The sequence below is a fragment of the Talpa occidentalis genome, unplaced genomic scaffold, assembly GCF_014898055.3.
Source record: "Talpa occidentalis isolate TD23 unplaced genomic scaffold, MPIMG_talOcc4v2.1 talOcc4.16, whole genome shotgun sequence".
Classification (NCBI taxonomy): domain Eukaryota; kingdom Metazoa; phylum Chordata; class Mammalia; order Eulipotyphla; family Talpidae; genus Talpa; species Talpa occidentalis.
The window spans coordinates 62,104,273-62,119,610 of record NW_023601653.1 but is presented as its reverse complement, the minus strand read 5'-3'; the positions used below and the strand labels follow the sequence as shown (position 1 = coordinate 62,119,610).

The following is a 15,338-nucleotide window of genomic DNA, read 5'->3' as shown; positions in this document are numbered from 1 at the left end:
AAGTGAAGTCATCTTGCAAGACCTGGCTCACTTTTGTCCTCCCTCCAGGAAATCTCTGTGCCTGCAGCCATTCTCCCTTCTTTTATGTTAAATCTCAGAGGTGCCCAGGCTTTTCTCCGACACTTAATGCCTCTCCATTTCACTTTCTCCTCCATTTGCTGGGACTTTGCTTCTGCACTTTTCTTGTCTCTGGCATATAGCTCATGGGACCTCTCTCTTCTTGTTCAGATATACAGATCTTCTAGCTTCTAGATAGAAAAGACAAAAACACTTTCTTTTGACTTCATTGCCCCTCCTGGTGACCATGCTTTCTCTCTTCTTAATCTCTCTGATGCCAACCTTACTAGCCTCGTGACCACTGCATGATGCCTGCATCCTTCATGCCTCTTCCACTCTCAAGGTTCTGTGTCAGGCTCTCATGTATATCATTTCATGGACATTTGCCTCTTAGAGGGGTGGGAACTAATGGTCTCTTTTCATACCTAAAGTTTTGCTTAGTCTACATCCTCCTCTTTTTTTGCATATTTGACACAGGTTTCCCACCCACTTATTAAACTTCCCTTCCTTTGACTTCATGACCACCCCCATCCATGCTATTCTGGTTTTTCTTTCTCATTCACTAGTTTCTGTTCCTCTGTGCACAGCATTTACCTGGTGTTCTGCTAGAGAACTGAGTTTCTAAGAGCTTTAAGCATTTGACATGGACATGTAGTTGATTCTGAGTCCACAGCTTCAGCATTGAGTCTTTCCTCTGACTATGAAGTAAGCAATTTAACCAAGTATGGTTATGTTAAATTTAGCATGCCCCCATCCTATATGTGCATTTATTTATTCAACAAATATTTACATTATAGTAACTACAAAATAATGATGACAGAGATATTTATTTTGATTAAATGAATAAGACATTCACATACTCCTGAAAAGTCTGTGTTCTCAGTTGTTGAGTATAGTGTTTCAGGTCAACACATGGTTGAGTCTTGCAAATCTTGTATATATTGTTTAATCTTTCTTTTTCAAGAGAGGTGTTAAAATCTCAGATATAATTGTGAATTTTCCTATTTTATTCTAATTTTAGAAGTCTGTATTAGATGTGTTATACATATTAATAATTATTATAGTGATCCTTTTACTATTATGAGCTATTCTCATCGATGGTATTTCCTCCTATCTTAAGTCTGTTTTGTCTGATATTAACGTAGTCAATCTGGTTTTTTTTTTTTTTAAAGATTTATTTATTTATGCACATAAGAGCTGGGGTACAGAGATGCCGGGGGTGGGGAGAGGATGCCCCAGAGACAGTGGGGAACAGAACAGGCAGACTGACCAAAGTACACTGCTGAGGGGAGCAGCGGGCGAGTCAGGAGAGGTCTGCTGCGCCATGTGAGCTGCTCCCTGGCTGGCCAGGGATCGAACTCGTGTTGCAGAGGCTGCGGACTACTTCACAGTGCTGTGCCCAACCCCTTGCGCCACCAGGGAGGCCCCACTCTGGCTTTCTTACACTTACTGTTTTCATGGTATATCTTTTTCCTTTCTTTCTTTATGTGTTTATTATGTACTTCTTTGTACATTCTGTTTGTGTCTTTATATTTGAAATGCATCTCTTACAGACAGTATATTTTTGTGTCTTGCTTTTGTGTATATTTATCATTTATAAATAGCCTGTCATTTATCAGTAACTGGAATATAAATTGTGTGGTTGGATTTTGGTCTATGATTTTGCTCTTCATTTTCTACATGTGCAGTCTGCTTTGGGTTCCTCTTAAACTCATTTTTGGTGTTTTTAAAATCAATTGAAGAGTCTTTGTATTCCATTTAACTTCCTATATTAGCTTTTTCACTTGAACTCCTTTGCATTATTTTTTTAATCCTTGCTCTTAGAGGTTACAGTATTCATCCTTAACTTAGCACTGTTCACATAGAGTTACCATTGTATCCCTTTACATAAAATGCAAGAACCTTTTGCTGGAAGGTTCCATTCACCCTCACTTCATGCATTAGTAATAGTATACAGTGCATCTTCATATGTTAGAAATCCTACGATGGTTTATATCTTTTAAAGAAATTAAGAGTAGAAAAACTATACAGAAAACTCTGTATTTACTAACAATATATTCAGTTTCTGGAACTCTTAATTACTACCTGTAGGTTCAAGTTTTCATTTCATGTTACTTATTCTTTCATTCATCGCTCATTTGATGTCATTTATTTTTAGTCTGAAGGACTTCTTATAACATTTCCTAAGTGCAGGATGGCTGGAAACAAATTATTTGTTTGAGAATGTAATTGTCCAGTTTCATTATAATGTTTTTTTTCTCTTTTATGGTAATTACTAAGTTTTTGAGAAGATGTGAGGTTCTGAGGAATCTGATTTTCAACATACTATCTTTCACCTTTGATATTTCTTGCTTGAATTCATTCTACAATGATAGTCGCCAAAAATAGACATCTAACTTTATCAGAACCTACATTTATTGGTATGCATTTTACTGTGAGGAAGACATTTCTTTTCTTCCATTTCTTCATTTATTGAAGTCAGTATGAAACAGTAAATTTCTATTTTAATTGATGAGTTATAATCTTTTGCAATCATTCTTTTCAATCTCAGAATGATTTGAATTTGTTCTGTCAGAGCACTGTCCGTCTAGCCTCTTCTGTCTTTTCAACATGCTATTATTAATATTAATAATTGCCAGCTAGAAGAGGTAAACACCACTGAAAAGGATTAATAGTTATATAGGGTAAAGAAACATTAAAATATTCTTTCATGCTAATGAAAACTATAGTAGTTTGCACATTTTGCCATTTCTTCATAAGATGGCCTCTAATGTCATTTAATTCACAAGTTTTTAATAAGACTTTTGCCACTAGATGTCACTAAACTAAAGCAGTTGGTCAGCTAGTTGACATTACTACATTCTGTGATAATAGTTTCAAAGGCCTTGCGTTAACTAAGTTTACTCTGTAGCATCTGAATTTCTCATAAAACCAGGTCACAGCTTGCTTTGGGCACAAACTGCTTGGAAAATATACATGTCGTGTGACACATTCATAATTTACAATTAGTTATTTTAGGGTTTATCAGGACAGAGAAGGAAAAAAAAATTGCCAGTCTGTTCACTTTTAGCAGCTTTTTTTTTTTTTTTTTTTAGAGAAAACACTGTTTTCGGTCTGTCCCAGAAGTAATGAAATGTTTATTATACCAAACATTTCTCAAGAGCTGGGTTTGTGTCTTCATCATCTCTAATTTCTTAGGATCTAACTCAAGACTTGGCACTTGGCAGGTGTTCTGTAGATATTATTGAGCATTAGGGTAATATACTAGATGTCATGGGGCAAAAGAGAAAGGGCACAGATTCTCCTCTCAAGAAGTCTTACCTGAGAGAGAGTCTGTGCAGCATGTGTCTCTAATTCAGGGTAGTGCACACGGACCAGATGGATACAGCAGTCATTCAGTTCTGTAGACTTTGAGAGAGTAACTCTTGGGTATGAGGGGAGATGATTAGAAAGGGTGTCCTCAAGAAAGGGCGTTTAGAGATGAAAAGGGAAAGCAGGTATAAATGAAAAAAACAACGCACCAAGGTTTAGGGATAGGAAAATGTGGGCAGTAATGTCAGAAAAGTAAGAACTCAAGGACCCTGAATTTAAGACTTTTACTTGGACTTAATTTTTTTGGGGGGAAGAGGGAGGGAACATTAAAGGATATTGGGGTGGGAGAATAATAATAGGTAGGCAATGCTTGTAATTTGCAAAGCTCTAGCACATGAAGAAAGGAGATATAAGGAAGTTTTTTCTTTGATTTTAAATGCATCTGTCCTAAAGTCTATTAAGAGTACTTCTCAAACCAACCCTAGTGCCTCTCAACAAACCAGTGGAGAAAGAAATTGTGGGATGTATACTCCATGGAATACTGCGCAGCTGTGAAAAAAAGATGAGATATCACTTTTGTGACAAATTGCATGGACCGCACGATGATGATGATAAGTGAAATAAGTAAAAAGTGAAAGATAGATATCAGATGGTCTCATTCATCTGTGGAATGTAAATAACCAGAAAACACACGCAGGTAAAATACAGTGAAAGCATGTAATGAGGTGGGCGAGGGAGACGGGATGTTGGCACGGTGGCTTAGTGGAGGGTGAGTGGAACGTGAGCACATGGAGGAGCAAAAATGCAAGGCAAGTGTGGCTTTCGTTGAAGACAGGGAAATGGAATGTCTGAGGATCCTAGATTCACTTTTTAACACCCCAATATATATTACAGCCTACAGATACATTTCCCTACTATCCTGGTCTTTAAAGCCACTTAAACTTTGGCTTTTCAAACTTATTGCATACTCCCATCCCCTTTTTCAGAATGTTTATGGTAATCTAATGAGGCTTCAGGGGTGGGGGCTTAATTATCAACTTGTACCTGTATTTCAATTAAAAAATGCTTTTGTATAGAATTCTGCCTGTGGATTTATCTTATATTTGTTATCATCTTTATTTTGATCACCCTGTGGGCCCAGAACAACAGTGGAGGAACATCTTGCATCTTGTATTTAAAGAGGTGTTGGGCATAAAATTAGGTCTTAAAATCAGTGCATGGATTTTTTTTTTTAAATGCTAATTTCATTTTTTAAAAAAATTATTTAGTTTTGCATAGAAAAACTAGGGCATATGCCAGAGGTGCAAGGGATGGGCGGTGAGAGGATTTACCAGAGACTGAATGGGGAGCAGAACATGCAGACTGACTGAAATACACTGCTGAGGGGAGCAGCTGGCAAAACAGAAGTCTGCTGTGCCATGTGGGTTAGCTCCCTGGCCAGGGATTGAATTCAGGCCATCATGGTGGGCAACTGCAGTGGTAGCCCTGAGCCTTAACTCCTAGGCCATCGGGGAAGCCCCAGTGCTTGGATTTTATACATACTTATCACCTTGGACATTTTCAAAATCACCAAAAAGCAGAATTCAGTATATGCACATAAACATATACATACATATATGTACACATATATACATGCATATGTATATACACACTCTTGCCTATATTTCACATGTTTAGAAAAGCCTACATGCACATTTCTGGACATTCAGACCTTTTGCAGTAATCCTAAATTGATGATGGATAGAAAATTGTAAAGTGTTGCTTGTCTGCTTGTTTACTCATCCTATTAAAATATTAAACCTCTGATAATCTATATGTGTTATTGGATTTGTCATAGGAATTAAAAGAACAGTGGAATATGATTAGATATGCACTTAGGTTTCAAAGTTAGCTTAAGTGAAGTCATCATGTAATGTTCTCCCATAATTTTTCTGGTTCCAATAATTTTCATGTTTTTAAAATTATGGCTTAAGACCACCTCTGTCAGCTGGTTCTTTGTGATATATAAGGATGAAAAGCAACTTTGAAGCAGTGTGTCTTACTATACTTGCTTATGACAGGCTGTGTGGATTATAGTGGATATACATTTTAGCTTTAGATTTATTAGTTGGGAACCACGAGAGGGTTATGTCTTTGGGTTACTATTCCTTCATTTGATAAAATGGAGGTATTAGTAAATATGAGAAAACCTAGAAGATACTTCAGCCTACTGGAAACAATCAAAAAACCTGTCAGCTGGTGAACATATAAACAAAATGCCCTACGTTCAGCAATAAGAAGTATTCACGTGGGTGAATCACACGTTTGGATTCAGGAAAGCAACATAAGATGATGAAATCCCAAAGCAAGATAGGAACAGAAAAATTAGGGAGAAAGAAATGTACAGGGAAGATGGTTTCTCTAACTGAATACAGTAAGAGGTAAATAAGAGACCCATAGCAAAGTGATTTCAGGTTTGCAGTTAATCCTCAACCCCACCTCCCAGCACTATATAATGGGGTGTCTCCTTTTCTGGATATTTTGGGTAAATGAAATCATACAGCATATACTCTTTTTGAGTCTGACTGGTTGTTTTTGACTGTTATTAATTATGCTGTTATGAACCTTTGCACTCATGTCTATAAATAGTCAAGATCTATTTTGTAGGATACAAATTAGAATGTCATCAAATACAAGGAAAAAAAATACAAAGAAAAGCATTGAAGAAACAAAGGCAAATTAAACCACCTTGGCAAACTATATATGAACCAAGATAAATCCATAATACATCAGGGCAGAATTTCTTTTCTCTGTCTCTGAGCTTCCTGGCTTTCCTTTCTGTGCTGTGCTGTGCACGTCTTAGCCACTGACCCTTGGTACATTATCAGGTATCTGTTTCTCATCAGCCTTCTCTTTCTGTCTTGCCTGCTTCTCTGTCTATTCCGTGGCATTCTTGAGGAAGGCTAGCTTCATTATACTTAAATTCTGAGGATTTATCAGCCGTGTGTGTCATTTGTGTTAGGTTCTAACATGAACAACTGAATAGACATCAAGACAGTTGTAATATTGAGGGTTGGTTACTTGGCACTTTTTGGTGGCAATTCGAGACCAGACAGATCCTTTCAGCAAATTTAATGTTTGGATAATAGATTGGAATCAGAAATCAGATCTGACGCGGTTCAGATGAGTACCTCTCAGGAATTATAGCTTCCAGCTTGAAAACGCCTTTTTTATAAGGTGTGTTGGTACCATCTCATATTTGAAGTTGTAGATTTATTTGATTTTTATCCTGCCAGCATATGATGTCTGGGGGCAGCTCTGTGACCAATAGTTTCAGCTCTCTCTTCAAATGTGAATCTCTCTGCATGATCCCCAATGAAAGGAACCACACACAGTTCACTAGTCCACATAAGATCCGCTGCATTCACTGACAGCACAGCAGTACATGGACACACATATTTAGTATTTTCGGTGTTCCTCATTTCTTCTTCTAGCTTCAGGTCACCATCTAGTGTCACTTTCATTTTGCCTAAAGAGATTTCCTTTAGTACTTTTTTTTTTTTTAAAGATTTATTTATTTCTTTATGCATACAAGACCTGGGGTATAGGCCAGAGGTGTGGATGGTGAGAGGATTCATCAGAGACAGAGTGGGGAGCAGAACAGGCAGATTGACTGAAATACGCTGCTGAGGGGAGCAGTCAGGAGAGGTCTGCTATGCCATGTGGATAGCTCCCTGGCTGGGGACCAAACTCTGTGCTGCAGTGGCTGCAGATAGTTTCATAGGTTGCGTCTTAACCCCTTGCACCACCAGGGAGGCCCCCTTTAGTACTTTTTCATTTAGGTCTACCATCAATGAATCATCTCAGTTTTTGTTTACTTGGGAATGTCTTTATTTTATGTTTATTTTTGAAGGATAACTTTTTTTTTTTTTAAAAAAGATTTATTTATTTATGCATACAAGAACTGGGGTACAGGCCAGAAGTGCAGGAGGTGAGAGACACCAGAGACAGAATGGGGAACGAACAGGCAGACAGACTGAAATACACTGTTGAGGGGAGCAGCGGGCGAGAGAGGAGAGGTCTGCTGCACCATGCGAATCACCTCCCTGGCCAGGCATCAAACTCAGTGCTGCAGTAGCTACAGATAGCTTCATAGTGCTGTGCTTAACCCCTTGTGCCAGCAGGGAGGCCCAGATATGGAATTCTTGCTTGATGAAATTTTCCCGCTCATTACATATAAGAAGGCAGCCTCCTTATGCTAAAGGAGATTAGCACATTGTACATGTCATTCAAGTCTCTTTAAACCTCTGTTGTTTCAGATGAGTTACTTTTCACTTGCTGTTTTCAAGATTTTCTTTTTGACTCTGAATTAGAACAGATTGTTATGTGTCTAGTTGCTGTTCTCTTTGTATTGGTCCTACTTGGATATATTGAGCTGCATAAATGTGGGGATTACTATTTTTCACCAAATATGGTAAGCTGCTTCTCTCTGGGATGCTACCATGTATGTTTTGGTATATGTGATATTATTGCGCAGATCTCTGAAGCTCTGTACATTTTTCTTCAGTATTCTTCATTCTTTAGATTAAAGCTTCATTCTTAAGCTTTTTTTTTTCTTTTTTTTTCTTCTGTATCAAAACCACTGCTGAATTGCTGTAGTGAATTTTTTCATTGCGGTTATTGTACTTTTCTACTGCAAGATTTCTGATCTTCAACCTAAAGCTTCTCCATTTTGACTCCCTTAGAGTATGACCCCTTGAATTGCACCGAGTATTCCAGGTATGAGCTGAATCGTCTGCCTTGTTCTGTGTGCTCTTTTTATTTTAATGCAGACCGAGTAGCTTTTTTGGCAGCCACATGTGGTTGAGTCATAGTGAATTATCTGCATCCTAAAGTCTTGTTCACAAGTGCTGATATTAAGCCACACCTCTTTGCCTGCCCTTCTCCAGATAGTTTTTTGGATCTTCATTGCAAGACGTTACATTCACCCATAGTTCATTATCAGCTATAGCTCATGCCTCTAGCTCCTTGAAGCTTTTTTTGGACCCATGATTAACATAGTGTGAGTGACCTCATTCAAGTCATTAAAGAATGTTCAACAGAACAGAAGCCACCTCAGAGAGCCAGAGGAGAGTTTATATCACATCATAGTCAACAGACAGAAGTTTGGCCATCTTTTAAGAATACATTTTAATTTTTTAATTTCTGTTTAGTATTTTTTAGCATAAGGAGATTGCCATCTTATATGTAATGAGTGGGAGGAAATGTTTAAATAGGCTATGTATTGAAATTCCTTTTGGTATCTTTATTAGCTCCATGTTTGTTTTATACAACACTGATGAAGTAATTATTATGGTATCCTATATATTGCTACTGTGTATAACTACAGTACTTATTTATAATTTTGAGGTTTTTTTTTCTGAGACTTTAAATCACATGGTGGACTACACTTTCAAAACTTGGTGGCAGTGACTAGAGAGATAAAAATCGCACCTTGAAGGTAGGGTAAAAAATTCTACTTTAAGACCTGATCCAAGCCTAATTAAAATAGCACTGTCATGGCTGCTGCTAACTTAGATGGCATAAAATCAACAAGCTGGAACTGCTAGCCAGGGTTAGTTAATATCCAAAAGCAAAAGAGATATGTCTGTAAATAAAGAAGATAAAATAAATTTCATCATGACATCCACTGTTTTCTTTGGATCTGGTCATTGGGCAGTGGTAGATAAACATATTAGTAAACCACTGTGTCACACAATGTCCCATAGTAATGCAATAAAGAAAAATAGGACAGGGCATGAATAATTATGGAAAGGAAATCATACTCATAAAGCATATATAAGAAAGGCGAATTATTTGGAAGTCTGGTAGAAGAACCAAAGGAAGGCTAACATTAACATTGTGGCCCCATACACTTTATCTTTCTGCTGTTCTTTCCATTTCCTGCCAATATACTGAGAGAGATTGAAACAGACTATCAAGACAGCCCCACACATTAAAAGCATTAGATGGAAATGAAAAAAAAAAAAAATGTTCCCAGATATGAGCCTAACTCCCTTTGGTTAGACAACTAAGTCATTCTTTTAGCAAGTTGAAGCCAATCCTCCTCTGACTTGCAGTGAATTCTGGCAAGAAGCTACCTGTTCTGGGGCCTTTTTATTTTGGTTTTGTTTTATTCTTCCTTTGCTTTGGTAACACTCGCTAACTCTCACTCCTTCCAGCCTGGTATAGGACATGGGGTTGTTGAGGCAGATGCTATGCTTTTGTAAGGAAAATATGTAGAAAGATAGGAACTATCCCTGGTAGAGTTTTTTCCTAGGCTCATAGGAATAAATACATTTTTAAATGAACACTTATGCTTTCTTTCTAATTAACTTTGCATATCTCTGCCAGAGTCTTTCTTTAGTTTAACTCAACTTACATATTTCTTACTCAGAATGTTTGGTTGCTCCATATTGCCTGCCAGAATCAGATCCTCCTCAGTTGGACAAGAAAATCTCAAGTCATACAGCATCATCTCCCACTGCTTGCCTGTGTCTTAGCTCTAATAGGACTGCTTCCTTTCTTCTGCCATTTCTAAGCCTTTGTCCATACTGTTCTGCTTGTCTCCACTGAAGCCTCTGTCCTGCCAGATTTTGATTGTTCAGTTGTTGAACATGTATATGAGTGGCTACTCTGAGGTTCAGCCACTGTTCTAGAAGGTGAGGCTCTGGTGTCTCATAAAACTTTCATTCTGATCAGTCACCCCATTTGAAGGGAAGTTTTTCTTAAACCATCTCCTTCATCCCCTTTTTTGACCTTCCCTAAATTAATAGGATACATCTTTACACAAATCATCATGATGAGAAAGAAAAAAGTAAGATATCTGAAGTGATTACTGTGGCTAGGCAAGAACATTCCAAAATATTCTCCTTTAAAAAGCAAGTGTTCCAAATGTAGGAAGAAGCACGTGTAACTGAAGACATAGAAAAGAGTAATATAGACTTGAACAGTATCTGGATAAATCAGAGCTAGGATAAGTAGAGGCTTCTGAGATTAAAGGACATGTAGAATTAGCAGAAATACCAAGGTTATGTTCAGAGTAAAAGCAGCAGTAGGTAGTCAGCTGTTTAAACCAGCCAAGGGTCATGTTAATTTTGACAAAACTGAACCGCTTACCACCTCTTTTGCTTCCAGAAGAAGCAAAGGCAAAATCAAGTCTAGCAGTCAAAGACTGTTAGTGAAGTATTGCAAGTGCAATTAGCTAATCAAAATGAACTGTTTCCTCCACTCTATCCCTTTTCCTGCTCCCCACTGTCCCGTCCACAAAAGTGAAAGAACTTGTAGAGTTACTAAACTGCCATTTCTAATGAATTGTGGAGAACAGAAAAGGTGCTGGAAACTGAGATATAGAAAAATATATTCCCATTGATAAGAATGAGGAATGTTGTCCTTGTTTGGTTTTGGTATTAGTGTAATGTTGGCTTCATAGAACGTGTTTGGTATTGTCCCTTCCTTCTCAATTTTTTGGAAGAGTTTGTGAAGGACAGGCACTAATTCGTCTCTGAATGTTTGGTAGAATTCATTTGTAAATCCATCAGGTCCTGGGCTTTTGTTTTTGGGGGGGGTTTTGATTACCATTTCAATTTCGCTGCTTGTAATTGGTCTGTTTAGGTGTTCTATTTCTTCTTTATCTAGCTTTGGGTGATTGTAGAGTTGTAGGAATTTGTCCATCTCCTCTAGATTGTTGAACTTGTTTCCATATAACTCTTCATAGTAGTCACTGATTATTCTTTTTATTTCTGCTGTGTCAACTAATCTTTGACAAAAGAGCAAAGACTATGCATTGGAGCAAAGAAAGTTTGTTCAATAAATGGTGCTGGGAAAACTGGGTCGCTACATGCAAAAGAATGAAGCTTGACCACTACCTCACACCATACACAAAAATCAACTCAAAATGGATTAAGGAACTAGACATAAGACCTGAAACCATAAAATATATAGAAGGAAATATAGGCGAAACACTACGTGATTTGCACATCAAAGACATCTTTACAGACACATCACCCAAAGCAGTGATAGTGAAGGCAAAGATAAACAGCTGGGACTACATCAAATTAAAGAGCTTCTGCACAGCAAAAGAGACAATAACAAAAACAAAGAGAAACCCCACCAACTGGGAGAACATTTTTGCACCCAACACTAATGATAAAGGACTGATCACAAAAATCTGCAAAAAGCTGATGAGACTCAACAACAACAAAGAAAATAATCCAGTCAAGGGCCTCCCCTGGTGGCGCAGCGGTTGAGCGCTGGGCTGCGAAGCTGCCCGCAGCCTCTGCAGCGCTGGTTCGATCCCCGGCTACCGGCGAGGGTCCCACATGGTGCGACAGAACTCTCCTGCCGCCCGCTGCTCCCCTCAGCAGTGTACCTCGGTCCTTCTGCCTGTTCTGCTCCCTGCTCTGGCTCTGGTGAATTCTCTCGCCCTCCCGTGCTTCTGACTGTACCCAGTGCTTGTATAAATAAATAAATCAATCTTTAAAAAAAAAAAAATAAAGTGCAATAACACTAAAAGTACCACCCATTCTTTTAAAAAAAAAAAAATAATAATCCAGTCAAAAAAGAGCTAAAAAGAAACTTCTCTGAAGAGGAAATGCAAATGGCCAACAGGCATATGAAAAAATGTTCAACATCACTTGTAATCAAGGAAATGCAAATCAAAACTACCATGAGATACCATCTTACACCAGTGAGAATGGCACATACTAAAAAAACTAGCAAGAACAAATGTTGGCGAGGGTGTGGAGAAAAAGGAACCCTTCTGCACTGTTGGTGGGAGTGCAAACTGGTCCAACCACTATGGAGAGCTGTGTGGAGATTTCTGGATCTACTAAACATAGAGCTTCCATATGACCCAGCAATTCCACTCCTAGGTATTTACCCAAAGGACACAGAAACATCAATTCCAAAGAACACCTGCACCCCTATGTTTATAGCAGCACTGTTTACAATAGCTAAGCTTTGGAAACAGCCCAAATGCCCAAAAATAGATGACTGGATCAAGAAGATGTGGTCCATATACACCATGGAATATTACTCAGCATTCAAAAAAGATAAACACATGCAATTTGCAGCAACATGGATGGCGCTGGAAGGGATCATGCTCAGCGAAATAAGCCAAAAAGAAAAAGAAAAATACTGGATGGTCTCACTCATAGCAGGAATCTAGAAAACTTAAATAAGGGACCAGGAAAATGAATAACTATAAGAAAGTGAAAATCAGAATCAACAAAAAACTATGAAACAGAGACACTTTTGGGGGGGGGCGGGAGGGGAGGGATTGGGATCAGAATGGGGGGGTTGCAATTGTATGGGGAATATAAAAATAAAATTTATTATTAAAAAAAAAAAAGAATGAGGAATGGCAGAGAGGGTAGGAGGGTTCTAAAATATGCATCACTGTAAGATTCCATCCACTGATTCCTACTCTTTGTACCCAAAAAGTTTATTCCCTTTGAAAATATTTGCAGATTCATTGTCCCTCCAGTCAGTCTTTAGTTTTGCAAACTAAAACTTTTCAAGGTTAACTCAGAAGATCGCAAATGAGACACTACAGGGTTCTAACCTTGACTTCTGTCTTATTCAATAGCATATCATTTGTCTTAGCTTCTACCAAAAGACCTTTTAACATACTTGACATTCATTAAAGGTTAGTTGATTGACCTTAAATAAAGAGACAGAGGCATAGTAACACAATTTGCAGCTGATAAAACATTAGAAGGAATATTTGACATGGTGGATGGCAGATCCAAAGTTCAGAAAGAACTCAACAGATGAAAGATGGGGTGAAGCCACATTGACATTTCAAAGTAATACTTGTCAAGTCCTACCTTTAGATTTAAAAACAATCACTAACATAAGGACAGGATGAGAGAAAACTATCTCAATAGCAATTCAATGAAGGCTTTTATTGATACCAAAGTCAGAAAGTAGAAGCAGGTGTCTCAGGCACAGTACTTGGCACTGGTCACTCTGTGCCCCCAAGAGTGTTCTAGGTGTCATGTTTAAGAAGATAGGTATAAACTAGAGCATATCTTGGATGGAGTGACCAGAAGGTTGTTGTCTAGAAACCTTGTTATGTAGAGAAGTGTTGAAGTAGATAAGACTTTCATTTGGTGAAGGGATAACGTAGGGGAATCACAACTCTCTTCTAATATTAAGTGGCTGCCAGATAGATCAAGGATCAGAAAGCTCCAGTGATCAGAACAGAGACCATTGCTCAGATCTAAAGAACTTCCTGTAAAAATCATTTTCATGGTAATGTTCATTGAGCAACTGCTCTACATCAGGCAGTGAGCTAAGTGCTTTTCGTGCTGCATCTCACAGCCCAAAGCATCCTTGTCATAGGGGCATTTTTAGTCCCATTTTATAGATAATGAAATTATTGTTTAAACACATTGACTTAGGGCCTCCCTCAACCCAGCGGTTGAGCGCTGGGTTGCGAAGCTGCCCGCAGCCTCAGCGGCACCGGTTCGATCCCCGGCTGCTCCCCGGCCACCGGAGGAGGGTCCCACATGGTGCGCAGACCTCTCCTGCCACCCGCTGCTCCCCTCAGCAATGTACTTCTGTCCTTCTGCCTGCTCTGTTCTCCGCTCTGGCTCTGGTGAATTCTCTCACCCTCCCGTGCTTCTGACTGTACCCAGTGCATGTATAAACAAAACAAACAAACAAACAAATAAATAAATAAATAAACGCCTCTATTTAAAAAAATAAATAAATAAACACATTGACTTAGTCAATGTCCTGCAGCTAGGAAGTAGGCAAACAGCTGCTCTTAACCTCCTTAGGACTGGTCTCAGTGTGTGCTGGTCCGCACTATGTATTGTGCAAAGTAGTGAATTCTCTATTACCGGAAATGTTTAAGCAGTACTGGTAGGATTGTCTTTTACTTAGAACCAGCTCTTACACTTCACAAGTGTGGAGCGCAGTGTGGGAAAAGACAGGCTTTGGAGTTACTCAGGGATGGGAAACGTCCCACCTTGTCCACATGGTCTTGGGCAAGTCACTTCACCTCTCTATACCTCCTTTTCCTCATCTGTAAAATCAAGGAAACTAAAACCGACATCGTGGGGGTTCAGTTCTTGGGAGGATTAACCTGTGTGGGCTGCATAGCTTACATGTACTATGTGCTTGGTACATACCAGGGCTCAGCAAATAACTGCTAATTATGCAAAGAGGCCCTCTCATTCTGACAGTTAGGAACATTGAACTTAGATCACCATCATTTGAACTTGGTATGTTTCTCTCTCTTTTTCTAACTTTTTTTTTTTTTAATGTTAAGGCTGCTTTATCTCTGAAATAATACTGTTATTATCGCAATTAGAGGCACAGCAGCTTTGACTGTCAGACTTGATTTTGTTTGCAGTTTTGTGGAGATCAGGTGTGTGTGTTGACTTTTTATAGTTCTTCTGTCATCTCCCTTGCTGATAGCAAGTAACAACCACCTCCTAACTTGCCACAGTTGACTTGGAAACCAAAATAAAAATTAATAGGCCTTTGGGGGTGGTCTGAAGGGCTTCCTGTTACTAAAATACATAGGCATTAATGCATGGGCTTTATAATAACTATTTGCATGCTCTCTCGGCCATTTTATTTGTTTTGCTTGTTTCTTGGCTGACTGGGGAGTTGAAGTTATGAAATAAGTGAGAATCAACTGGCTGCTACAAGGAAATAAAAGGAGAGGGTAAACAGCTGGAGGGTGCTTGCTTGGGGGTGCAGGAGAATGGGAGGAAGACCAGTGTGTAGCAGGTAGGAGTGCTTTCTCTGGCTTAACCCCTTTACAGTTTCCCTCTGGCCAAGAACACTTAAAAACACCAAACTGGGAATGGTGTGGGGAAAATGTGGAAGGATTTGAAAGGAATAGGTGTCTTTCTAAGTTGTCTTTTTCCTGACTTGCTTTGTGCTGTGTTCATTGGAAGCAGTGTTTGATGCTCGTGGCAAAATGCCTTAGG

At 38.7% G+C, this 15,338-nt stretch overlaps 1 protein-coding gene and 1 pseudogene across 2 annotated transcripts in view; one reads left to right on the top strand and one right to left on the bottom strand.

Annotated features, from left to right (window-relative positions):
- The window catches only part of BORCS5 (BLOC-1 related complex subunit 5), a 62,358-nt gene that overhangs the window by 7,572 nt on the left and 39,448 nt on the right, over positions 1–15,338 (top strand). The gene's annotated exons all lie outside the window — the stretch shown is intronic.
- On the bottom strand, positions 4,015–6,715 carry LOC119248146 (ubiquitin-conjugating enzyme E2 T-like; annotated as a pseudogene).